The sequence below is a fragment of a genome, unplaced genomic scaffold (genome assembly GCF_019419815.1).
Source record: "Pyrus x bretschneideri cultivar Hongxiangsu unplaced genomic scaffold, Pyrus_bretschneideri_v1 Contig199, whole genome shotgun sequence".
Taxonomy (NCBI): Eukaryota; Viridiplantae; Streptophyta; class Magnoliopsida; order Rosales; family Rosaceae; genus Pyrus; species Pyrus x bretschneideri.
The window spans coordinates 1,159,635-1,186,467 of NW_025999500.1; the positions used below are offsets into that span (position 1 = coordinate 1,159,635).

At 37.2% G+C, this 26,833-nt stretch overlaps 2 pseudogenes; both read left to right on the forward strand.

Moving 5' to 3' along the window:
* The first annotated feature begins 498 nt into the window (after positions 1–498).
* LOC103951822 lies at positions 499–12,631 on the forward strand (annotated as a pseudogene).
* Positions 12,632–14,795: 2,164 nt separating this feature from the next.
* LOC125468192 lies at positions 14,796–24,008 on the forward strand (annotated as a pseudogene).
* Positions 24,009–26,833: the final 2,825 nt, after the last annotated feature.

The following is a 26,833-nucleotide window of genomic DNA, read 5'->3' on the forward strand; positions in this document are numbered from 1 at the left end:
TGCTTTTTCTTAAAAAACCTCACAATTGTGTCACTTTATCAATACCCTCTAATCTCATTCTCTCTCTTTCCTAACTTACAACCCTTATTTTGTTGGGATGCTTGCAAACCTGTGGAAAACAAATAACTCCTCTCATAAAAACAAATAAAAAGCAAATATTTAAAAAAAAATATATATATATATATATATATTTTTTTTTTCAGCACACAGGGTGTGGCCTTTGCTAGTAAAAATAAAAAAGCCAAACCGAAAAAACAGAAAAATAATCCAACCAAACTAAATCGAATAGAACAGTAATTTTAATTTGATTTTTTATTTAAAAAAAAAAAAAAACCGAACCAGCCGAAAACGTCATCTGCCAATAGGCAAACACCATTTGACTCGGCATCATTAATTGCTCATATAAATGGAAATCTACACAGTAGTACACACACGCAACATTTTCAAGACTTTCGCGCAATTGCTTTCGTCAACGTTCGCAACCACAACTGCCATCCCCCCTAAAACCCTAACTCCCACCGAAACCAATGTCGGAATGAAACAGTACAAAACCCTGCAGCTACTCTCAGTAGCCCCCCAAGATCTTGACATTCCTGCCCAAATGCCTCTCGTGGTCTCAATTTTACACCTTTGCCACTGACACAGTGACGATCTCCTCTCTCTTGTCCCCCCTCCATCAGTAATCTATTGAAAGGAAAGGAAGGGAAATGAGAGGAGTTATGTTTTGGTGAGATCGAAGGGAGTGATGGTGATGGCTGAGAATGAAGTTGGGGATGACCAGAGGGACCTCAATGTCAATGGCGGCGAGCCCAAGTCTTCATGGAGGACTCCGGTCTCTCTTGATGCTCCCCTCATAGCCGCCGAATCCTGGCCTACTTTGGCCGATGCCCACAGGCCCAAGAGTCTGGATGCTGCCGCAAAGCCGCCAGCTGCGCAGCCGTCTCCCCTACCTGCGCCTGCGCAGGTAATTCCAGTGAAGCTGTTTGGTACTTGTTTGAAATGTGTAAAATTATAATGTACGGAACATGCATTGCGAACTCATCAATCTTTACTTTTCGAGAAGAAATTTGAATAATTAACATATTAAACTATCAAACTGTTTTGGCAATCCTCAAAGTATGGAGGAAACCTCCAATTATTCCTGTGGAGCTTGCAACTAGAACTGATGCAGCTGTACTCCCATTGCTGCTTTCGCCCCAGCACCCATCGAAAGAATAGTATAATTTTGAATAAGGGAACTAGAGAGTATAATCTTGTTTAGTAAGAAATAAAATTTCCTACATGTATGTTTATCTAACCACCTGATCTGAATGAAGTAGAAAAGAAAAATGAAGAAATTGGGTCTTGAGGGAATTAATAGATTGCTGTTCTAAACCAACGTTTTACAAATGAATCCCAAATGCTTCTGTTCTTCATTTCGACTTTTGCAGTAGATATATGTTTTATCTAATCCTTTATACTATTGATAAAATTTTGCTGTAATCAATATAACCATTATTGTGGAAATGTTGCCTTCAAGGTGATTATTGTTTAAGGAAAAGAAAAATGTTGGAGCGTCACCAATTTCATTTAAATATTTGTATGTATGTAATGTATGCAATATTGATTAATAATTATACATGTATATGTATTACAAACATACATATGTTTAAACCATGTATCTGAAATGGTCACATTGTGGAATTCCCACAAAAAAAGTTCTTCAAAATAGACTGCTGAATAAGAATTTTGCTTTGTCTTCAAACTGGCACATCATGCTTTAATCTCTATCTCTCTCTCTCTCTCCAACCACCCCTGGTTAATTTATTAGAATATATTCTTGTGCTATGTTAAGAATGCCTTGATCTCTTTTGACACTGAACTTATACACCAGTGAAGCATGTCTTGCTTCAGGGTTATTGTTTCCTCTTTTGTTTTTGCATTAGATAGTAATGTCATGCTTCAAGGTTATTGTTTCCTATTTTGTTTTGGCATTAGATAGTTCCTCTCTCCTAAAGAAATTTTACAAGTTGTCAAGGAACTGTAATAGAAGAATTGAACCTTTTGTTATTTTGGTCATGTTGTTGACATGTCTAGATAGACATAAAAATTAATTAATAGTATTTGGAGGGGGTTTTCGGAAATTTTTATGCTAGGGCCTGTGACCTGTTCATCAAAATTGTTACTTTATTCTTTGAAAAAAGAAAGAGAAATTTCACACATGCTACTTCAGTTCATCTAGTTGCTAACTGTATTTGCCATTATATGTTCTGCTTTGTCATCCAGGGATTAGTCATGCAGAAGTTGAATGAGTCTGGAAACTCTAACGCTTTGCACAAGCATTCATCATCACATCACGAAAAAGGTCCTAGGCACAACCCAAATGTTGCACCTCATTTTCTAGTACCCGTACCCTACCATCAACAACCGCTTCCTACTGTTTTTCATACCATGTTACAACCCCACATTCCGGCTTATGGGTATGCTTACCAACCATACGCTGGACCCATTCCAAGTGTTGGGAATCATATGGTAAAATCTGGATTTGAGACCCCAGTGCAAAATTTTGTGCAACCAGTTCAACCTCAGCCACGAAGTAATCCAAATGCTTATGGTGTCAATTTTTCTACTAGAAGACCCAATATGCAAAAACCCGGTGGCCCTTGGAATCATACTTGGCATCAACAGCGAGCATTCAACCCCAGAGAGAACATTCCTGTGCAACACTCAGTTTTTAGTTCCAGCCCCAGGGTTCATGATTGGCCCAAGCATTCCTGGTAGTTCTATCATACCGGTGCTGAGCTGTCTTATTTTGGTTTCAGTTATATTTTTTTTTATTTCTCTGCAATTTTCTATTTCTCCATTGGTATTTTGACTATTTCCAGTGTCAGCAATAAACTTGAATTTTGCTTTTCTAAAAAAGGAGAAATCAGTATCTTGAATGAATCTCCTAACAATCGAGCAGTTGCTGCCTCTTTATTTTGCGTTTATGAACAATAGTTTTTATTTGTATATATGCGTTGTTCAGGATTAGATTCTTTCCACAATGATTTATCTCAATTACACAGGACCTGCACGCATATGCTATCTTCCAGTTCCACCACTTTCCGCAATTAGGGGACCTCATCCTCCTAGCTTTGTGCCACATCCTTTAAATCCAGGGGCTCCATTACCGCCCTCAGAAACACATACATTGTCGTTGAGGGACAATATTATAAAGCAAATAGAGTATTATTTCAAGTAATTTGTTTAAGAAAGTCTTCTTTCTTGCCAATCTCGGTGTTTGTGCATTGCTTGCAAGCTAGTGCATATATGTGTTTGTATTGTACTGTTGAGAAAGCTTTCCTTTTTAGCATAATTATGATAAACTATGGTGGTATTCCTCTTCACTTGTAAGTGAGAGGTCTTAGGTTCGAATCTTGTAGATGGCAAATTCGATACCAAATTAGGTTGCCCATTATGTGGCTTGGCTGAAATCCCCCATCCCTTTATTGTAAAATATATCGTTGTACTCAAAAGGAGAAATAGAAGCTAAAAAAACTATTCATTTGTTGTTGACTGAGATGCTGTATTTGTTCAATCCTAAAGATGTAATATCAAAAGAAGTTTTCTTAGAAGAATTTTTACAATCTTGATAGATTTCTTATCTTTCCAATTATTTTTTTATTCAAAGCTACAAAAAGAAACTTAGAAACTAAAATGTAATAATCTGGAAGAATAGAACGGCTGATACGAAAAGATAACCTTAAAGGTGATCTTATCTTTCCAATGTGCTTTCAATATCAATGTATGTTATCCCAATGCTTTAATTAGAGAACCCATTATTGAGCATTTCGAACTTTATTGTACCGCATGGCATGATTGTTAAGTTTTAACGCATGGAAGGAAGTTTTGTCAATAATGAAATCACACATTCTCAACCCTCTCTACACAGAGTAGTGAAAATTCCAAAGGAAAGAATTTGATAGTGTTTATATTTCACAGGTCTTCTAAATTGGTGAAGCATTGAAGCATATAAGATACCTCAACTAATGGTATTTAATTCGGGTTTTAGGATATATGCTGATAAATTGAAATATAATCAAGCTGCAACTTCTTCTTTTTTGTTTTGCTTAGTTTGTTAGCCGCTGTATTTAAGGATAAAATTATCACTAAATTTTAGATGACTTAATAAAGTTATCTTTGCAATAGGGCTATAACCGATTTTCACAAACAATGACAGGGAGTATTCTCTTAAATAGTGGTATAGATGATACAGATATTTCTTTTTTTATTAATTAACTCTTAGTCTCTCTTTGGTAGTGATGAAAATCTAAAGAATGATCGTTACTTAATTTCATTGATGGATGACCAAGGATGGGTCCCAATAACCACCATTGCTGACTTTAAAAGGGTATGTTTTGGTATGATAGTAGATATTGCAGAAGCTAAGGTAATACATGCTGATCCAGTTTTGCTTTTGGTCAGCTGTGTGATCTATTAGATTAGTTAATATGTCTTCCTGTTTGTAGCTGACAATAACGTGAATAAGCTATGTTTTGATAGTGTGTGTTATAGGTTAAGAAGATGTGTACGGACATAACATTCATCATTGACTCGCTACTGGGTTCAGCTACTGTAGAAGTGCAGGTTAATCTTCTTTCTTCTCTTTGGTATTTTAATATAGCATGTCCTAATATTTTTTATGGAGTGACAACCAAATTTTGTGGTCTATTGTTTGCCTGCATGGAATCTCTCTTTCTCTCCTTTCTGTTTTCTCTAATTTATATTCTTGTAATATCCAACTTGTTCTTCCCTTCTCTTCGTCCCTCTTCCAACCTTCAATGGCATAATTAATAAAACTTAAGTAGATTCATAGTTAGTCTGATTTCTCGAACCTGCATAAATTGTTTAAGTTCTCTTCTCCTACGTTAACAAGCTAGATATAATGTCTTTGTTGAAAAATCTTCCTTTACTGGTTTTCCTATTCAACAACCTTTTAGGTTTGCTTATGTTTCACTTTGTTGATTTCAGATTTTTGTTTTGTGTTTTAATTTGTGTTGTTATTATACTTCTTGGTCCTCTTTTTCCTGTCTATATTTATGCCTGTGAAGATGTGTAGGAGAGGAATGTCATTATATTCATAATAAAATAATTGATATGATGTATTTAGATGCAAATTAGTATTAAGATTGGATCTTAAAATCTGGATTCTGAACAGATGGGTCATTTGAAAGCATCGCCGTCATTCATGTCTTGATACATTAACAATTTCATTTGATGGATATGTTATGTTTAGTAACCCCACAGTAGGTTAGAGAATACTCTCCCTATTTATCAAAAAATTATTACGGTTTTGTAACCAAAAAAAAGGATTGATGTGGAGTTTGAATTGGTATGTTATTACCTTTGTACTAATAATTTCTTATTGTAAATTTGTAAGTCTACTTTTATTTCTTCCTAGTTTGTGCCTTTCTATTGTTTGAGATGTTGCATTTGACTTTGATTGGTCCCTTGTGTTATCTGGCACATCATTGTAAATTATTCAGAGAAATTGGGAAATATGTTGACAAGTTATGAATGTTTTTGAAATGCATTGCATCTTCTTTCTTTCTTTTTTTTTTTTTTTCCCTGACATGCACTTGAGTTGTTTTGTCTTTATAGGCTAACAAGATACGAAGACGTGATGAGTGGTCGAAGTGGATTGCAGATTATGTAGACTCAATGTTAACATCCAAGCCGCAAACTCCCATGGTTCAAGTTGAAGATAGATATATCAATGCTCCTGAGATTAGTGCGAGCAATGATAGAAAGAAAGGTTTCGAAGAAAAGGTTGAAGTTTTATCAGATGGAAAAAAATTGATGTTGTGCATGCCATCAACCACCATACCTGGCACTGATGATGTTCAAGTTGATGGTGGATCACTAGCATCTGCTGATTATAATAGTGCATTAAGTGCAAAGTTGACTTTCAAATCAAATTGCAAGTCCCCAGATCCCAAAATGGATCATTACTCAGACCGCCCATACCACTCAGAGGGAATTGAAACTGTAAGATATGATGATGATGGGACTGAAGGCATGCCTTCAGATATGGATATGAAGAATCTGGCAACGTCTAACAATTTTGCAAACACATTTATGCTTGATGAAGAGCTAGAGCTTGAGCAGAAAATAATAAAGGATGATCGTTCTCCTATTAGAAGGTATTAATTTAATTTTTTTTTTTTTTTTTTTTTTTTTTTTTTTTTTGCATTTAATTGATGCACTTACAATGTCTTTCTAGCTCTTGACACTTTACAATTTCAACAAACCAAAAACAACATCTCTATCTCTATTCAAACCCTTACTCCACCTTTTGGGCTATAGTGCAAAAAGTCACCCGTACCCATGAGAACTATAAGCACTATGGATTTGGGCCCCCAAGAGATTTCGTGGGGTACTTAGTGATGAAGAAATAACCCAACATTGGTTAAATATGATTTGAGGTAATAGGAAACCTACCTGATTTGTTGGAACCCCCAGTCCCACATCGGACAGAGGGAGAAGAGAAGAGTGCTTTAAATAGAAATGCCCCTCTCTAATTAACACCGAGGCCTTTTGTGATAAAACCCCACACCTGAGGATTGTGCAGGTGGTTAAGTGGGGACAATATCGGTGTTGTTGGAGTGGGCCCTCGGCCCGTCGACCTGAAAATTTCCACATGGTATCAGAGCCAGGGGACGGGCCCGTACTGCCACGTGATTGGGTGGGTCCCCATTGGCCCCGCGTGATTGTCCACGTAGGCCAAAGATGCCACGTGTTTGGGTGGGTCCCCATTGGCCCCGCGTGATTGGGTGAGTCCCGACATGGCTCCACGTGGTTGCCGATGTGTGGAAATTCACGTGTGACCCATAAGTGGGGTCTCACGTGCGGGGGAGTGTTGGAACCCCCAGTCCCACATCGGACAGAGGGAGAAGAGAAGAGTGCTTTAAATAGAAATACCCCTCTCTAATTAACACCGAGGCCTTTTGTGATAAAACCCCACACCTGAGGATTGTGCAGGTGGTTAAGTGGGGACAGTATCGGTGTTGTTGGAGTGGGCCCTCGGCCCGTCGACCTGAAAATTTCCACATGATTGAATGCAAATATCATCTCAATTGTTCCATACTTACAAGTAGGTCTAAACTCATATTGTAAAGCCAGATTGAGAAAGGGGCACCAACCACCATGTTCTTCCCAGTTTTGGGAAATGGGGTGTTCTTGTGGTGAGATCAATGTTTTAAAAGGCTCACCTCAGGGTGCGCCTAGGCTTCCTCTGAGGCTGGGCTTGAGGGTTGCCGCCTCTGTTTTGAGGGAGTGGGCGGAAGGCGTCGCTGGAGCCGCCTAGGCGCGCCTCATGGTTTTTTTTTTATTTATTTTTATTTTTATTTTTATTTTTACTTCCAAACCCAAATTTTGGGTAGGTTTTAACTGCCTCATACCTCTTCCTTGCACTATCGTCTCTCTGCCTTTTTCTTTTTTTTTTTTTTTTTCTGATTTTTTTTTATATAATGGATGTGTGTGTATAATATTATATAGATTTATAATACATGTGTGTGCTCAGGGTGATTATTGATTAATAATCTTTTTTTTTGTTTTTTAATATAATATATGTGTACGCTCAGTGTATATATTAAAAAATTTAGGTCCCATGAGGCTTCACTTCACGCCTAGGCCGGACTATCCCTCGGATGCCTCGCCCACGCCTCACACTTTTAATACGTTGGGTGAGATTCATTTTCACAGTAGGTGGCATTTTTTTAGTAGTGTTTTTATTGTATTTTGAAAAATTGCGTGTTGGAAGCCTTGTAATCTGTATTCACGTGGCTCTATGCCAGTGCTCATATATTTCCCTCGCTTATTTCTTTCTTTCTTTCTTTGTTGGTGTACTAAAACTGGTCGTTGAACTTGAGCTTTCTCTTTAAATTGGAGGCTAAGAATTCAGGCTTATCCTGGCTAGGCATTCTTGCTTCAGTAGCGTTGCAATACTATGTCATGCGGTTGACTATGCATGTGAGCTTACTACTTGTTGTAGTGTTTTCATATGACAGTGTTGGCCCAAGGATTGATGATGAAGATGATGAGATTCTAGTCAATGATCAGGACGTACAGAGACTTGTAATTGCCACCCAGGTATCACTAAGTAACAAAAAGTGTCTTGAAACTATGTTTTTAGCATGGAAAGGTCCTTTGATATTTTTATACTTTTCTTTGATTAGTTTTTTCAGTTAAATGAGACTTTAATTTCATGTCTGTAGCATTTTGATAAATAGTCATTTCTTTGTTTTCTGTGCAGAATAGTAGAGTAGGTAAAGGATCAAAACATGATGATAAAGAATCAAAAACCATTTCCAATGAGCTAGCGTCTGCTATAAACGATGGGCTTTACTTCTATGAACAGGTTGGGAATATTCCTATGGAGTTTGTTAATTACTGTACTGCACTAACGTGGCTCCTAACATGTATCCAATTAGCAGGAACTGAAAACCAAGCGACCAAACCATAAAAAGAACAGCACCAGCCATGAAAATAGAGATGCAAACTCAAGATTTTCAAGTGTTTCCAAAGGCTTTACAAAATTAAAGCCCAGCGAAATATCTGGCAGTAGTAATGGCATTGAAGAGTTTGGAAGTGCTATTTCACGGAAGAAGCAAAATAGACTCTCCCGAAATCAGCAGCCGTCCCATAGACAGCGATTCTTCTCAAGCAACTTAAAAAATTATGGAACTGGTCGGAACAATCTAGGAATCATATCAGAAAGTCCACCAAGTGACTCTGTTGGCTTTTTCTTTAGTTCCCCGCCTCCTGAAACTCATGGGTTAGTTGAAATGGATGGAATTTGGTTTTGGATTTGTTTCTTCAGCAAAGCAATTCTTTCTAGTGATTTAGAAGTTTGTCATTCTTGCTTTTGGGATTAGTAATTGTAATTAACAAAACTTAGAATCAAGGGCAATAACTGCAATACTAAGCTAATGTGATGTCTAAGCATATTAGCTCTTATCATTCCAAGAAGCTAATCCAAATATAAATTTTTCATTTTACAGACCAAGATCTTCAAAATTGAGTGTTTCCCCACATGGGTTTCTCTCAGGCAGTAGTCCACCGGTGGGTTCTGTGCCAAAGTCATTTCCACCGTTTCAGCACCCAAGTCATCAGCTTCTGGAAGAAAATGGTTTTAAACAGCAGAAGTAAGGGATGTAATTTGATGCTCTTGTGCATGTGTGATAGGTAGAGAGAGACAGAGACAGAGATATATTGATATGTGTGTGTGTGTGTACATACATACATACATACATACATACATACATACATACATACATATATAGATATATATATATATATAGAGAGAGAGAGAGAGAGAGAGAGAGAGAGAGAGTAATTTTGTTTACTTACATGGCTGCCCTTCCTGTTAGGTACCTCAAGTATCATAACCGGTGCCTAAATGACAAGAAGTAGTTGGGAATTGGTTGCAGTGAGGTGGTCTTTTATCCGAACTCCTAGTGTCATATTAATTGCATTTTTTTCCATGGGTTGAACGCTTTAATTTGTGATCAAATTGCCTGATTTTAATTTCCTTTTCTTATGAACTTAATCCCACAGTTTTATATCTTTATCCTCCGTTCTTGAATGATTTTCTACATTGATTTATTGAATATACTCATCGAAATTTGGAACCCACATCCACTTAATTGTTGCATATTTATGCTTGTATGAGTATGTGACAACTGTTTCTATTTGCAATTATTATCAGGCAGTTAAAATAAATATACAGTATTAAATATGGTGGATAAAGTTGTGGATTTGTGGGGTTGGTATTTTATCTATAGTGCTTTATATTTGTAGTATCAGAAACTGATGACCTTTTGCATCACATTTGGATGCACTAGATTTGTTGGTCCATGCACGAAGTATACAAATGGGACTTTCACGTCTCGTCATTATGCCATTTTGTCTAACATAAAATTATCCGGTTTTTGTGCATCGTCTTTTTTCAATGTCCGTATAAAAAATTCCAGTTTCATGATTCGCAGTGAAATGTGTGCCTTGTTACTTCCCATGCAGGAAATGAATACTCTGTATAGGTTTTGGTCTTATTTTCTTAGAAACATGTTCAACTCTTCAATGTATGATGAGTTCCGAAATTATGCACTTGAAGATGCTACTGCTGGTTACAATTATGGAGTAGAGTGCCTCTTCAGGCTCTATAGGTTAGTGAGAAAATTGTGGTCGTTTCCCATTTTAGTCATATTTGCATTCCCCTCTTGAATTTTCAGCTTTACTTGTGTTTTCAGTTATAAATACTAATGTGTGTGTGTGGGGGCGGGCGCGCGTGTGTGTATTCTTGTTTCAGTTATGGTTTGGAGAAGGATTTTAGAGAGGACTTGTACAAGGACTTTGAACGGCTCACTCTTGACTTTTACCATAAAGGCAATCTCTATGGCCTGGAAAAATATTGGTAATTAATTTTCCTTTTTCTTTACGAGGCTGCTTTTCCTTAGCTTCTTTACAAAAATAAAACCAAATAAATAAATACCTAAAAATTAAATTTTCTAGTTGAAATTTGACCATGGTGTTCTGTTACAGTTGATAGGATTTTGATTAATTTCTTGAAACCTTGTGCCGTAGAATATTGGTTTCCTAAACTTGTGATTAGGCTATAATGTGATGAGAAGAGTTATGTTGATTCTTTCATAATTTGTATATGCATTACTAGTATAAATTCGTCCAAGATGGAGAAGGATACAGAAAACGGGGGTTTTCAACATCCTAGCATGGTATTAGACCGGAGTATAGTGAAGGTAGTTTAGGTTTTACTTTATGGCTTGGTCTAGACGTAATAGTTCACTGGGTGCTGCCTTTCCTCCCTATCATTTCTGCCACTTATTGAAAATTCTTTTGCCTTGGAATTTCATTTTGTACCGACCCTAAGCCTATACCACCACTCCGAGTCTCCGAGACTCAACCTTCAACTGGCTGGCTGAGGAGTCTAAAGCCACAAGGTTGTCGTTTATTTGCTGAATATCTACCACATCATGTATTTCAATAACCCAGATGGCCGCTTAATTCTGACAACTACTCATGTACGTGTGGGGTTGTTTGTTTTGAATTTTTTAAAATAATATTAATTTACTATTTTGTCACTTGTAAATTAAATTGTTTTCTCCAATAGTTTTAAGTAGGAGGGCTATTTTTTGGTGTATATTCATTCTTCTTTCATATTTATGTTTTCCCATCCATCTAGTGTAATGTACTCCCAAGTGCGTGTCTTATGAATCAAATGTCATCGAAATTTCCTTAGTTTTATATCCCTTTTCTGATTCTTAGCCCAATTCCTTTTATTCCCCACTGTATTCCCTATAAGGTGTTTGGGTTTTGCCACTATATCCATGTCCCACACGGGGGTTTTTTGGATCCCTCTTCCGTTAAGTATGCAGGTTACTGCAAACATTTTACCGTTAGATCTTGATTTTTGTGGTATTTATCAAAGATGTAATGGTAACAAGTCTGGAGCACCATAGAAAATCCCATGTCACGGATATGGATGTTATTGATACTCGATTCCCAATGCAATTTCTCATTCTGATAGTTGGATTTACAGTAAAGCAGAAGGTAGACGGTTTCGTTGAGAGCTATGAAGCGAGGCCAGTGGCTAGTAGCCCAATAGGATGAATTATTTGAACTCGTGGCTGAGATCAATACTGTTCGGGTTTTACTATCCTCGACTACAACATACCATATTGAAGCAATGTATGAGGTAGTATGGATGTCACCAGGGCCCGTCTGATTAGAATTTATTACTTAAAGCCTTACGTAGGTAGTTTGCAGAAATTGGCAATGATACAAAAGAATACGACCCTAAGTTATATGTATGATAAGTTCATTTAACAAAGCTAAACTAAATTATGAATGCTAAATGATATTTATTCTCGTTTAGAGGTCACGGAGTTGAAGATGTTTATTAGGTAACTTTCGTGTATCACTTGGTTGAACTGATTACTGTTTTAAGTTTTAGGCAACTCATGTCTTCCAATCTTTGCATGTAAATGGCTTTGTATAAACTTGAATTCCTTGTGCATGTTGCAGGGCTTTTCATCATTATCGTCAACAAGGGGATCAGAAAGAGTCTCTAATCAAACATCCGGAATTGGATCGGTTGCTCAGGGAAGTATACTCTCGCTTGGAGGACTTCCGTGCCAAAGAGAGAGCCACTGCCATGAAAGAGAGGAGTCATTAGTAGCCAGTAGTTACTAGTAAGTAATGCCGACAATCAATCCAATTCTGTCAGTCAGTCAGTTTGCAGCTTCTGGTTTGGAGGCAAAGAAAGGAGACGATTTCTGTACATTGTGTTAAATGGGTTTTACGCCTTGTGAGGGAGGGCCGCCGGCTGCTCAGTTTTTTGCTCAGGGTTTTTCTGGCTCCTGGCTCTATCTTTTATTGGAGTTATCTGCAAGCCTGAGAAGTGAGAAGGGTGCCTCTGTTTTTTTCTGAGTCATTTCTGTCCTCTGGATTGCAACTCGTACATAGCAAAGAAGAATTTTGTTTAGAAAAGTACAAGAGAGATGAAAAAAGAAACCCATAAGAAACGGAAGTTGTAGTTTAGACCTTGGGAAAATTGACCAATTTGAGACTAAAGTTGAATTTTGCTTTTGTCCCCTGCATCTTATAATTTTTTTTATTTATTATTATTTTTTTATTGTTATCTAATTTTCTTCATATATTTATGGCTAAGTGAAATCAAAGTGTCCCTGCCGCTGGGAACCTGGTGGACGATCAACTGTAAGGGCGTTGCGAACTTTGGTCCGGACGGTCATTTTGGTGATGTGATTGTATTTGACACCACATTCAACACCAATGTATACGGGATGTTACCGAAGAACACACAGAGGCGACCCCAAGCGCTGTTGTCGGTGATGTTACCGAGCCAAATGAAAATGTTGATCGTGTGCCTAATTTGCAGCCAACCCAAAAGAGTAACACTCATGTGACCGTTAGAAATTCGAGAATGATAGATGCTTTTTATGAATATATGCTCAATGGCCCATTAAACACAAGTGAAAAGTAATTTGTGGCCTTTTTTTTTTTTTTTTTTTTTTTTTATACAAGATGTGTCACGTTTGAAGGGGATGAACTATTCTTCTGTTGTGGCCATAGTTGGTTGTACATTCCTGATTATATGATTGCCAGTTGGGTATTGACAATTTGAATAGATCGGTGCATATTATGTCTTCTCTTCAGAGGGTGACTGGTCTCGAGTATTGATGTAGACATGAATACGCTATCAACCAAACAGTGTGATAAAAAAAAGTTGATATAAAGAATGATCGTATTGTATTGTAATCCCAAACTGAACAGGTTCTCCACATCTTCTGCTTATGTTGAATAGTCATGGCATACTGCTAGGTATCATTCATGACTTGTGAAAACTCTAAAGATTAGCAATCATTTATGCTCATTAAAAGGGAAATTAAAAGTAAGATTCAATTCACAATCGATTAACAATAGTTTTATTTGCCCACTGCCTAACTAATTAGAACTCAATGAATAGTAAACCATGTAAGATAGAGATCGCAAAAAAAAAAGAAAATTGAACAAGAACAAATAAATGGTTTAATTGTTTATAACTAGAATTAACTAAATGCCCATTAATCAAAACGAATAAATTCGAATTGTCGTCGACGTCGACATCGATCTAAGTCAAAACAGTTAATTGACATAGACTTGGCTTTCACGTAAACCGAATAGGAATCAACTTCATGGTATCTTTTATTCTTTACATTGTTTATCAAGGCAGAATGGAAAAGGTTAACTTTATAGAAAAAGAAAAAGCAAGGGAAGGGAAAGCGGCAGCGTCAGTGTTGGACAGAGTGGGGTCCCTACTCATCGCTTACCTTTTGCAATTGCATGCCTCCAATCCTTCGCCATCTCATACGTCGGTCGCGCTCTCGAAATTCTTAACTTCTTTGATTGTTGTTTGATTTGTGAGGTTGATATTGGGGTTTGTTTGTTTGGTGTTTATATTCTAATCTAATCGTCTGTCTCTGTGTTGTTCAAACTGCAGAGTCTCCGGCTCTGATTGTGTTTTGATAACTTGCAGGAATCAATCAGGGCCCTTGAATTACAAGAATTTGATTTGCTTTGCTGTAAAAATTCAATCACTCAACTTGAGAAAAACAACAAACAAGCAAGGTCAGTGACTTACTTGCAGCCTAATATAGTTTGTTAATTTTACAATTTAATTTTTAGTATTTCTTTGTTAATTTGCTTTAACAAATTCAGTTCTTCTTTTTGTTATGTGACCCCTGATATGATTTTGTGCATTTCTTGTTGATTTTGTTGATTCCTGATAAGATTTTGTGTTTCTGCTCGGTGGGGTTGCCATCTGGAATTTTCTTCTTGAATATTTTGTTTTATTTTATATTTTTAAACAAACGATATTATTTACGATAAGGGGAGAAGGTGGCTAAGCCTTACAATGGACTAGCAATAATATGGTCCAAATTCGTCTTGGTGAGAATCGAACCTATGACCTTTCATTTACAAGTGAAAAGGAATATCACTAGATTGTAGTACTAAGCGGCTCTTCTCGAACATCTTTAACTTGTGATTAATAATCATGTCACCGGATTTTTGTTTTTCTAGCAATTAGATTTGCCTCTTGTGTTGTGACCCTCTTTCATTTGTATGATTTGTTACGAGTTCTGCAATTAGTTTGTTTGTTTTTATATCTCTAATCTAAAGTCTAATGATATTGATTTCTTGTAGAATATTTACCATCGCACTTGTTTCTCGTTGTCTAACACGTCTATTAAATTCAGTTTCAGGAAGAATCTTATGTCCTGATATGTACTTGAGGGATATTAGGCCAGATTTCTAGATATGGGAGCCTCAAACTCTAAAATAGAAGAAGATAAGGCCCTGCAGCTATGTCGAGAAAGGAAGAAGTTTGTTAAACTGGCACTTGACGGCAGATGCTCGCTAGCAGCAGCTCATTTTATGTATATTCAATCACTAAAGAATACTGGAACAGCTCTTAGGAAATTTGTCGATCTTGGGGCTCCTGTTGAGTCTTCCTTGTACACTTCCACTAGTGCAACGCCAGAGATTCTTGTTCAAACTGGCAAGAGTCTTTCTCAATTCTCTTTTTCTTCTCCATCTGTGTCACAACACATAGATGCAGTTGAAACCTTTTTTCCATCTCCCTCTCCTCCAAATTCTACTCGATTTCAGGCAAATCATATGAAATTCAGGGGCAGCTTTTCTAAAACAGTTGAAGAAAAACCTCCTATTCCCTTTACTGCAACAGTAACCTCCTCGAGCACCCCATAGAATACCACACCTCGATCTGCTGGAAAACCTGAAACATTACCAATTGAAGCTTCTTCACTCCCACCTCAAACTCCACCGTGGGATTAATTTGACTTTTTCCATCCAATCGACCATCAATTTTCTTTTCAAGAAGGGAAGGGAATGAACCAGGGGTTTGAAAATAACAATGATATGAGACAGCTTAGGGAAGATGAGGGAATTCCTGATATGGAAGATGAAGAAGAGAAGGCTTCTTTTCATAGAAGGGAAGAATCTCAGGATTCTGAAGATGAATTCGATGAGCCTGCTACAAATACCCTTGATTGAAGTTTTGAAAATCTTAATAGAGTATAGGATCACATTGAAGCTAGTGCTTCACCTACAATGCCTTCTGCAGGAAGTGTAACTTCAGAAACTCAGTTATTGAATGGGGAGAAAAGTAACTCACCTGATTTTTCACCATTGAGAGCTACATCCTCACCAGTTGCAGTTGAAACTGACTCAACTAAAAAAACAGTTAAAGAAGATTGCATTGAAAGTAAGGCTGCCCCAAAAGATTTGTTTTCAAGCATGAAAGATATTGAAATTCTCTTTATAAGAGCTTTCGAGTCAGGCAAAGAAATTCCTAGAATGCTTAAAGCAAATAAGTTGCATTTCCGTCCAATTTTCCCGGAAAAAGAAAGTAAGATCTCTCTCTCTCTCTCTCTCTCTCTCTCTCTCTCTCACTCTCTCATTTTATGAAAACACTTTTAAGTATATTTTAGTTATCTAAGGATGACTAGTGGCACTGCTTTATGCTGTGAGTAAGGTACAATACAATCAACAGTTTCTGGGATGTAATGAAGACTGCAGTATTTAAATCATGGGACATATAAAATTGAAAAAAGAAATGGATATTCTAAAATGTTTTGAGTTAATTTCATGTTATTATAGACCATTAGAAGTCTGTTTTCTTTTGATAGTCTGAAGATATGAACACTAGGATTTCTACTGTAGTAGGTGGATCAATTTCATCTAAATTCTTGAAGGGTTGTTTCTCCTGTGGTGAAGACCCAAGTCAAGTTCAGGAAGGTAGGCCTCCTGGTCTGTAACCTTTTTATTTTAATTGTTAATGTCATAGATGCATGACAAACACATTGGTTTTAAACCTTCACGGTCCAGTGCAAAAAACGCTATTATGGGGTTTCTGTTAGTTTTTCAAATCAGTACGGCTGCTGTATACACTATGGATGTTAGATGTTTTTTTGTTGATATCCTACATGTATTTATTAGGGTTTGATGTCTGTCCTTTTTCTGTTGTTGTATCGTCCAATGCAAAGATGCCATTGTGTAATTACTTTAATGTACACTGCGATTGATGTCTGTCCTTTTTTTTTTTTTTCCTATTAAAAATTAGAAATATATGGAATCCTTGTCTACGTGATCAAAATCAATTTTAGCCAACTTCATGTGAAAGCATTTCATTTTCACTTCTATTTGAGTGTTATGATTCAATGTAATGATAATGTACATGACTAGTTTATCCAGGTTTATACTTGGATCATATTTGTCATGTCTAGAAACTGGGCATGGTTATGCACAAGTTGGCAAGACTTCTCAGGAAAAACTAGTTGTGCACAACCAAAAACTGGGAAAAACCAGTATTGTACTACCAGAAACTGCTATGGCATGGTTAGTTACATTAGTGACGAGTCAACCACCAAAAGATTTATATAACAAGAAAGTCTTAGGGAAGTTAAAATTTAGTTCCCCGAAATGTTTGAGTGTGTGGCAACATGCTAGAACAAAAGTTGTATTTAGAAGAACATAACTGCAATCATTATAATTTTCTTGATACTCTTTCCCAATACTATTCCTAATGGCAACTAGTCTTTTAGAGTTGAGGAGGAGGTCGATCTTCTGTGAGATAGAATTCGTTTTGTCAGCCAGTATCTTTAGAGTTTAGGAACAGTTCTTCTCAGGCTATATTTATTATTGGAGTGCTACTATACGTTTGCTGGGATGATCCCTGAAGGAAGGAATTGAATAATAGATGGTTCAAATAAATGAAGCTCATTGTCGGGGTATCCCCCAATATTTACCTTTTGCAGAAAATATAATTTAACATCAATATGTTAGTGCATTATCTTTCATTCCTCATTTGTTTCTTTTATCACAAATATGTGAAAAATTGGACGAGGAACTTCAATAGAAATTGTGTGTTTTTTCATTAGATTTATTTTATCTATATACACATATATGATTTATCACTGTTGAGAGTGACGCGGCAGGTACACAAAGTACCATTTAGATGTTCAGTGGTTAGGTTTTAAGTTTGTATGATAGGTTTTAAGTTTTAATGTTAGCCTGCCTTTTCATTTGGGTGTCTTGATCTAGGTACCTTGCTTTCTGAACTGATTCTTTTTTTATGTTCGCCAGAGCCTCCTCAAACTTCTGTGAAGTGCTTAACTTGGCATAGGACGACATCATCTCGATCCTCTTCATCGAGGAATCCCTTGGGAGCAAACTTAAAAGATGATACGGATGATCTTACTGGTCACCTCTTTGACAACTTCTGCATGAATTCAGGCAGTCATGCCTCAACCTTGGATAGGCTATATGCGTGGGAGAGGAAGCTTTATGATGAAGTCAAGGTACTAGTGATAAATTAGCAGTAGTTATGGTGTTTATAATCATAATCATCATGATGGAAATTACTCTCTTTTTTTTGGTGAACCACTATTTTTGCTTCAAATGAACGGAAAATAGATACACTTTGATCTGTAGAGATTTCGTTACACGAAATAGTTAAACAAACTCGTTAGTTTAAATTATATTATGGTGTCTATTTTTTGTTGACCTTACTTATGCTTACATATGGTTTTGTTCAACCTTTTGGGAGGAATTGGATACAGACAGTAACCGCATTTTAATATCATAGAAGCATAAAGTTCAGTTTGATGTCACTGAATCTCATGTTATTATTTGAATTATTGCTGAAAAATGGTGACTCGTATTCTAGCAGCTTGATACTGTTGTAGAAACTGAGCTCAATTTTGGGGCTTCACGTTTGTATTTATTGTCACGATGCTTATAACATGCCAGTTTCTACCTTTTATTCATTTTGATGGAATCTATACTTGGTTAAAATTTAAAAAACAAGTGAGCACAAAATACCATTAGGTCCATTTTAAATTGACTTCGAACTGTCGAAAATATCAGAAATTTCATATATATGCAGATGGATGTGGACCTTGTTTGTATGGTTATGTCTGAAACAAAAAAAATCTCTCTCTCACTTTAAAAAACATATTTCGGATATGCAGAGTATATGGGTCATCCCATGTTTTATATGAACTTAAATTCTTATTTTCAGGCCAGTGAGATGGTTAGAAGGGATTATGACTTGAAGTGTAAGATTTTAAGGCAGCTAGAATCAAAATGACAGAGTTCTCAAATAACTGATAAAACTCATGCTGTTGTCAAGGATCTACATTCTAGAATCAGGGTTGCTATTCACAGAATTGACTCAATATCGAAGAGGATTGAGGATTTACGAGACAAAGAGCTCCAGCCTCAACTCGAAGAGTTAATTGAAGGGTATGTATTTGCATGTTCCTTTTTGCTAGTGCTTAATTATTTTTCCTAAAAACTCAATTTTGGAAACCCATAAAGTTTGAAATGTGGTACCATGCCTAGATGCAGAAAAAAAGCTTTGCGTATTTGTATGTTCATTTTTCCCTTATTTTTATTGTTGTTTGTTAGGACCAGTATGAGTTGTGTTGGAACTTTGATAATGGTTGCTAAAAACAACGTGATGCATATATGTTTTGGGCAACAGTGGAATGTAGAACAAGGAAATAATATGATTAATTTTTGTCTTAATCCATATATTATTGTGTTGCCCTGATGTGAGTATTATGATTTATGAGTGCTTCACTTCTAGGCTCATTTGCCTTGTTCTTTGCTCCAAATTGAAGGTTAAGGCGGATGTGGGAGGTGATGGTTGAATGTCACAAGCTTCAGTTGTTGGGAAAAAAAAAAACTTAGAGTACACAACTCTAACACAAGTGTTGGAGAGACAATACAAGTAAACAAATTACTTGTATTACACAAACAAAATATTACAACACAAACTATCAAAGACACTCTTGAGAAGCTATGACACTCACTCACTTTCTAGAGACAAACTCTAGAGCACTCACACTCTTACAAGACTATTCTTTCTTTTCACTTTCACTTGCTTGCTTGCTTACAAGCTTGCTTGGTTGGTTTCTTACCAACACACATGCATACATATTTATAGGCATGTTTGCCGACATATGGCCTCACTAGAATTTTCTAGTGCATGATCATGCACACACTACACCAACTTGGGCTTTGCATATCAGCCTTGCCGACTTAAATGATGCTAGAATTCTCTAGCAAATTATTACACACACACACACACATTTGTTATAATAGCTAGACAATTCTAGCTTGTTCCCACCGACACACTTATGCTAGAAGATTCTAGCATATGAATGCTTTCTCCTTTGTTTCTTCATCATGGGCCAATCTTTATTATTTGGGCTGGTGTTGTACTTTTAACACTCCCCCCTCAACACCAGCTCATTCTTCTCTGCATGCTGAGTTGACGACAAAACTTTTCAAACTTGCCGGTACTCAAACCTTTAGTGAACAAGTCCGCAACTTGTTCATCTGTATTGATTTGTCTCATCTCAATCTCTTCTTGCAAGACCTTTTCTCTAATGAAATGATAATGTACCTCCACATGTTTAGTTCTTGCATGAAAGACCGGATTTTCTGCCAAGCGAATTGCCGATTGGTTATCACAGTACAATGGTACTGGATAATCTACTGGTTGATGTAGATCACTCATCAACTGTACCAGCCATGCATTCTCTTGAGCTGCCATTGCTGCTGCTCTATACTCTGCTTCTGTGGTTGACAAAGACACCGTTGGTTGTCTCTTGCTGCACCACGAAACTACTCCAGAACTAATTCTGAAGACATACCCAGTGGTCGATCTCCTGGTGTCGTGATCTCCTGCAAAATCTGCATCACAATAGCCAACCAACTTACCATCTTCTCCTTTCTTGTACAAGAGACCATAGTCAATTGTACTCTTTACATATCTTAATATTCGTCGAACCGCTTCTAGATGAGGCTTATTTGGATTTTGCATGTATTGACTCATAATACCAACTGCATAAGAAATGTCAGGTCGAGTCAAAGTCAGATAGATCAGACTACCTACCAATTGTCGATACATTGTTGCATCTTCCAAGTCTCTGCCTTCATGTGCACACATCTTGGCATTAGGTTCCACCGGTGTTGAGATTGGCTTGCATTCAAGCATCCCAAACTTTTGCAACAAGTCTTTTGCATACTTTTGTTGACACAAAAATATGCCTTCTTGTGTGCGATCAACCTCTAATCCAAGAAAGTGCTTGAGTTGTCCAAACTCTTTCATCTTGAACCGAACTGACAAGTTTTCTTTTGTTCGACAAATTTCAACCTCATCATCGCCAGTGATGATTAGGTCATCCACGTACACCAGCACGATAGCTAACTTTCCTCCATTAGCTTTAACAAATAAGTTGGAATCTGCATGCGCCACTGAGTAACCACTTTGCAAGATATGGGTTTCACATCCCTTGGCTTTGGCACCAAATCCCAAGTCTGATTCTGCTTAAGCGCATTGATTTCTTCTTCCATAGCTCTTATCCATTCAGAACTCTGTGATGCTTCTTCAAACACCTCAGGTTCTTTTGGTGCTCCATCAGTTATGGCAGCATTAGCATATTTAGGATTTGGCTTTCGTACTCTTGTTGACTTTCTTAGTTGTGATTGTGGAGTTGATACTTCTACTCTACTAGGTCTAACTTCTTGTGGTTGTTGGTACACACCTGTTTGCCAAGGACTCTTAGGTACTTCTTGCTCGACATCGTCTCCAGCAAGCAAATCTTCAGGCTCATCTGGACTTGATTGGATTTGGGCAGCTTGGTCTCCCAGTTTCCCTTGCAACGTATCTTCGAACTCTTTTGGGTCAGGTGATGCCTCATTTTCTGAGCATCAACAAGATGATGCTTCTGCGTCCCATTCTTCCTCCAGGGCTAGAGACGCAATGACGTCCCAATCATCTTCACTTTTCTTCTCTGAGTTGGCGACGTTACTTTCTGCAGGCCTTTTGAACCAGCAATCCTTCGCCATGTGGCCATTCTTTCCACAATTGTAACACTTGCCCTCAAATCTTTTATTATTCTGGGACTCTGTAGAACGCTTCCTCCTCACCTTTTAACGAGACCCCTCCTATTTGCTTTGCCAAAGTTTCTTGATCGGCAAGCAAATTCTCAAACTCAACAAGTGATGGTTGGGTCGGCCATCCTTGTACAGCGGCAACGAAGCCTCGATATTCGGGTCTCAATCCATGGATAATTATTCTTTTTATCCTGGATTCTACAATGGCAGCACTAGGATCTAATTCAGAAATTTCACGGCAAATAGACTTTACCTTGTGGAAATACTGCGCAATCGTCATGTCCCTTTGGGCCACTGATAACAACTCGTTCTCGAGAAGCTGCAGTCTTGTATCGTTCCTCTTTGAAAAGAGTGTGGCAAAGGTGTCCCATGCTTCTTTTGGTGTCTTGGCCTTCCGTATGTGCTCTAACATGTCATCTTCAACTGTAGTTTTTAAGGCAAACATGGCCTTACCTGCCTTGATCTTCCACTTCCTCAAAGCGCCGCTGGTGTCTTCTTCTGGCTGCGTAACTTCATTACCGCCGACGACATCCCAAAGATCTTGGCCTTGTAGGTAAGACTCCATACACGTCGCCCATGTGTTGTAATTTTTGTTGTTCAACTTCTTGATTCCTCCAACAACTTGAAGATCTCCCATCGTGTCGGCAGAGCTTTGATAAGCCAAACAAGATTAACAAATAATCTTTCGAAGTACTAAACTTCTCACGATTCTCAAAAGCTTCAATAGAGACGGTCCCTGATCGTACCGCTCTGATACCAATTGTTGGGAAAAAAAAAACTTAGAGTACACAACTCTAACACAAGTGTTGGAGAGACAATACAAGTAAACAAATTACTTGTATTACACAAACAAAATATTACAACACAAACTATCAAAGACACTCTTGAGAAGCTATGACACTCACTCACTTTCTAGAGACAAACTCTAGAGCACTCACACTCTTACAAGACTATTCTTTCTTCTCACTTTCACTTGCTTGCTTGCTTACAAGCTTGCTTGGTTGGTTTCTTACCAACACACATGCATACATATTTATAGGCATGTTTGCCGACATATGGCCTCACTAGAATTTTCTAGTGCATGATCATGCACACACTACACCAACCTAGGCTTTGCATATCAGCCTTGCCGACTTAAATGATGCTAGAATTCTCTAGCATATTATTACACACACACACATTTGTTATAATAGCTAGACAATTCTAGCTTGTTCCCACCAACACACTTATGCTAGAAGATTCTAGCATATGAATGCTTTCTCCTTTGTTTCTTCATCATGGGCCAATCTTTATTATTTGGGCTGGTGTTGTACTTTTAACATCAGTTTCACATAATCTCAATAGCTTACAACAACAGCAACACCAAAATCTCTGTACAGCCAAAATCACGCTGTCAGATTACGATCGAGCTTAATGACGAACTCAACTCTCTATCATCAAGTTTTATGAAGTGGAATGGTGCTCAAAAGTCCTATTTGCAGTCTATAGATGTTTGGCTTTTAAAATGCATCTCTTTTCCACAGAAGTCTTCCAAAAAGAAAAGGAGGCCGTACGAAATCCCCTATAGGAACTATGGCCCTCCAATACATGTCACCTGTGGTGACTGGCTGGAAAAGCATGGCAGTTTACCTGCCAAAGAAGTGGAAGATTATATAAAGACTTTAGCAGCTGAAACTTACCGTTTTTTACCACACCAAGAAAAGAAAGAGAAGGGTGCAGGCCTATCTGATTTAACATCCTGGAAGCATGACAATGGTAGTGATTTCGGTGCTAATATGATAACAGATGAAGTTTCTCAAGACTGGATTTCAGGTCGACCATTTCCAAATAAGCTTGGCGGGGTTTTGTGGTAAGTTGAGCAACTTTGCAGAGTCGTCTGTGGAGGCGTATGTAGACCTGCAGAAGGCCATCCAGCGTGCTAAGAGCCATTATGAACAGTTTAAAGCTCAATCTTCACTGTGAACGACTGAATGCATAGAAGGGGAAGGAAAATATACGAAGTTCCAACAAACGAGGTTTGAGAAATCTTGAAAAATGAGGGACTTGGATGCAAGTTCAATTGGACATGGCATTTGTATATGAAGAGAGAAGTATGGGGAATTCAGAAGGTCACAAGTTTTGTTGAAGCAGAAAATAAGGAAGTTGAATAAATTGGTATTTGGGGTGTATGTAGTATAATGGTGGGGGTGGTGGCTCTTGTAGGTTACAAGTGTAATTACAAAGGCTGGTAGAGATGAAGAGAAATCTTGTTAGTATTTTTATTTCTTGTAGGAAGACTGATAAAGCTCCACCCTTATTTCTGCCCGGATTTTTAATGAGTTCATCATTATGGATTTCACTTTCTGGGGTGTGCGTGTGCGTGCGTGCGTGTTATATATTATCTTATGATTGGATTTTTGGGCACATTTTTAGTAAGTGTTTCAGTCAAAGGGTGTATATAAAAATAAATTTGAAAATTATAATTGTTAGGGTGCCTTATATCCGCCTCTAATTAATACCATGTATGCATTTATTTGTCTTTTACAAAATTAATAGGTAGTAACCACTAGGATTTTTGAGATGGTGATCTCTTTCAGAGAAGGAAGAATTCTTAGAGAAAACAAGTTGGAGGCAAGTCAGAGTTGCTAACACGTCGTCCTGGAGCAAACAAGGACAAAAAATCGTGTAAATTCCAAGAAGGACAAGCATAACTCCAACATGAGCATCTCCAGAGTCCCCAAGTTGCCTTCTATTACCTTGCTCCTCAAGAAACGGAATGCTAATAGCCTGATTACTAGGATAAAGTATTGAGTATCTTGGAGATTCCTGGAATTATGAGATTGACGTGCATTATAAGTAATCAATCATTCTGAAAAGGAATGTTTTCCTAGATTTACTCTGGAATTTTGTCAGTTAAATATGAATTACTATCCTATTAAGAATTTTATATGATCATTATAAATACAACTAGGGTTCTAGTCAAAGATATCACATAATCTATCTCTCTATCCCACCGCTTGAGATCATATAACATTTATTGACTTAGTCATAGGAGAATCCTTGATTGGTACCACACTAGTAACTAGGTTCCTTGACGATCTCCCGACGGTTTTACATTTGGATTCAAAGTGTGTTGTAACATCCATTTCTAGTTTATCTTTTGCATTTGGATTTTGACTCTGCGTTGCAATCTTCGTTTCTCGTTTTGCTTTTACATTTGGATTCAGACCACGCAATCCAGTGTCTGTTTCTAATTCTATTTTTACATTTGGATTCAGACTTTGCAATCCAGTGTCTATTTTTGTAGCTCTATTTTCCTATGGATTGTCTTCAAGTTTTCAAGAGATGCAAGCATTGCCTTTTTAGAATAGAGCTCTATTTAGACATCTTCTCCTTTAGACAAAACTCACATATAGACAATAGGTCAGTCTCTAATGACTCAAAATATGCATCTTGAACATCTTCGGAACCTTATCTTGGTTCACATGTCCAAGTTTAAGGTGCCACAATGTTACTTTGTTAACACCTTCTTTTACTTTGTGGGTTTTGAGGAATCTCCGCTTGTAATACAGTTTAAACTACCATTCATGTTGAGATAAAAATGTCCTTCGATTGTGCTACCATGGAAGATAACATGACCGACCGTTCAAATATAAAGCACAACTTAGGTTGTCAAACAAGACCGAGTGTGCGTCTCTTAAAACCATAGAAATGGAAATTAAGTTCTCTATACATGAAGGAAGATGCATAACCTTCTTGCCCAGTGTCTTGCTCTTTTGACCCCTATAACGCATTTCAATCATGTTGATTAGCACCTGAATCAAATATCCAAACAGAAGAGCTTGATTGTGAAAGCACTTTCTACAACAGAAATTGTCCCTTCATAAATTTTGTTTATGAGGCTCGCAAGATGCATCCTGTATTTCCTCTTCCAACAATCATCATTTTCACAATGAAAGCATGTCCCTTTGGAGTATTTCGCTTTTTTCTTATGTAACTTTTCCTCATTACCGCATTCTTGCTCCTACTGTTTATTTTGGAACTTTGTTCAAATTAACGCACATGTCTAATAACTCAGGAAGAGTATGGTTGAATCTATTCACCTTGTAGTTTACTACAAATCTGTTGAAGTAAGGCGAGAGAGATGCAAGGAAAAAGTCCTAGCCCAACTTCTCATTTGAACGGAGTTCCTAAATTCTCAAGATCTCGAAAGATCTCGATCATCTTCAGTCCATGATGTTCAACTGATGTCCCCTTAGACATTTTGGTCTTTAATATGCTACAAACATTTGAGAAGGACCATATTGCATTGTAGTTGTAACTGAATAAGTTCTCCAACCACTTTTACTTAGTTTGGGTAACCATGACATACTGCTAGGTGTTACTCATGGTTTGTGGAAGCCTTGAAGATTAACAATCACTAATCTTTGATGCGATATTTATACGCACACAAATTAAACCCTCTTTTTGTCAATTGTAGTAAGTATGCAAGTAGGGATCGTTCTGGACCGGGGATTAGGAGGGATTGCAAATCTCTTGGAAACTGACACAAAAACGTAAAAACAATATAAAACGCTATCCTAGACTCAAAGAATGCAAAACTAAAGTTTAAAACACTAAGACAAACCAAAAACTCAAAATTCTTTAAAACATAAACTAAACAGATTCTAAGCACTAAAGAATAAGAAAGTAAAGGGGGATTGAGTTTTGAACGAAATTAAACTAAATAAACAAATTGTAATTAAAGCAGAATGTAAATATGAATATGATGAAAATATGGATGAATGCTAGCTAAGGGGTTCATCTCCACATATGTTACACTTGCATAATAAAATGATTTCCAATTGGTCTTTCGATAAATTATGAAACTCAACACCCCGAGTTAATTAGGTCCGCTTAAATTAACCGTCAAGTTCTCCTTAAGTTAATGAATTGGATGGGTTAGCGCAACGCAATTCACAACATTCTCCAAAAGTCCTTTACGTGAACAGCACAATAAAGATACAATCAAAGATCATTAAGCATCATGAAAACTATAAGTGTTGACGAGGCCTTCGTTACTATGGAATACGCATGAAACTAGTGCCAAGAATTCATTTAACGCGATTGTTTATAAGCAACCTCCACTACTTGTGAGTATAAGTTCATAACTATTAGGTGAAACTCACTTATATTCTAGCGTCATATTCATGCATGAAAATTAAGCGTGCACTCTCAATAAACATACATAAATAAGTTATCAATCAAACGGTTAAACAAATTGAAATCACAACTTATAAAACGCAATTAGAAGTAATCAAATCAAAATGCAAGCATAAACATATAT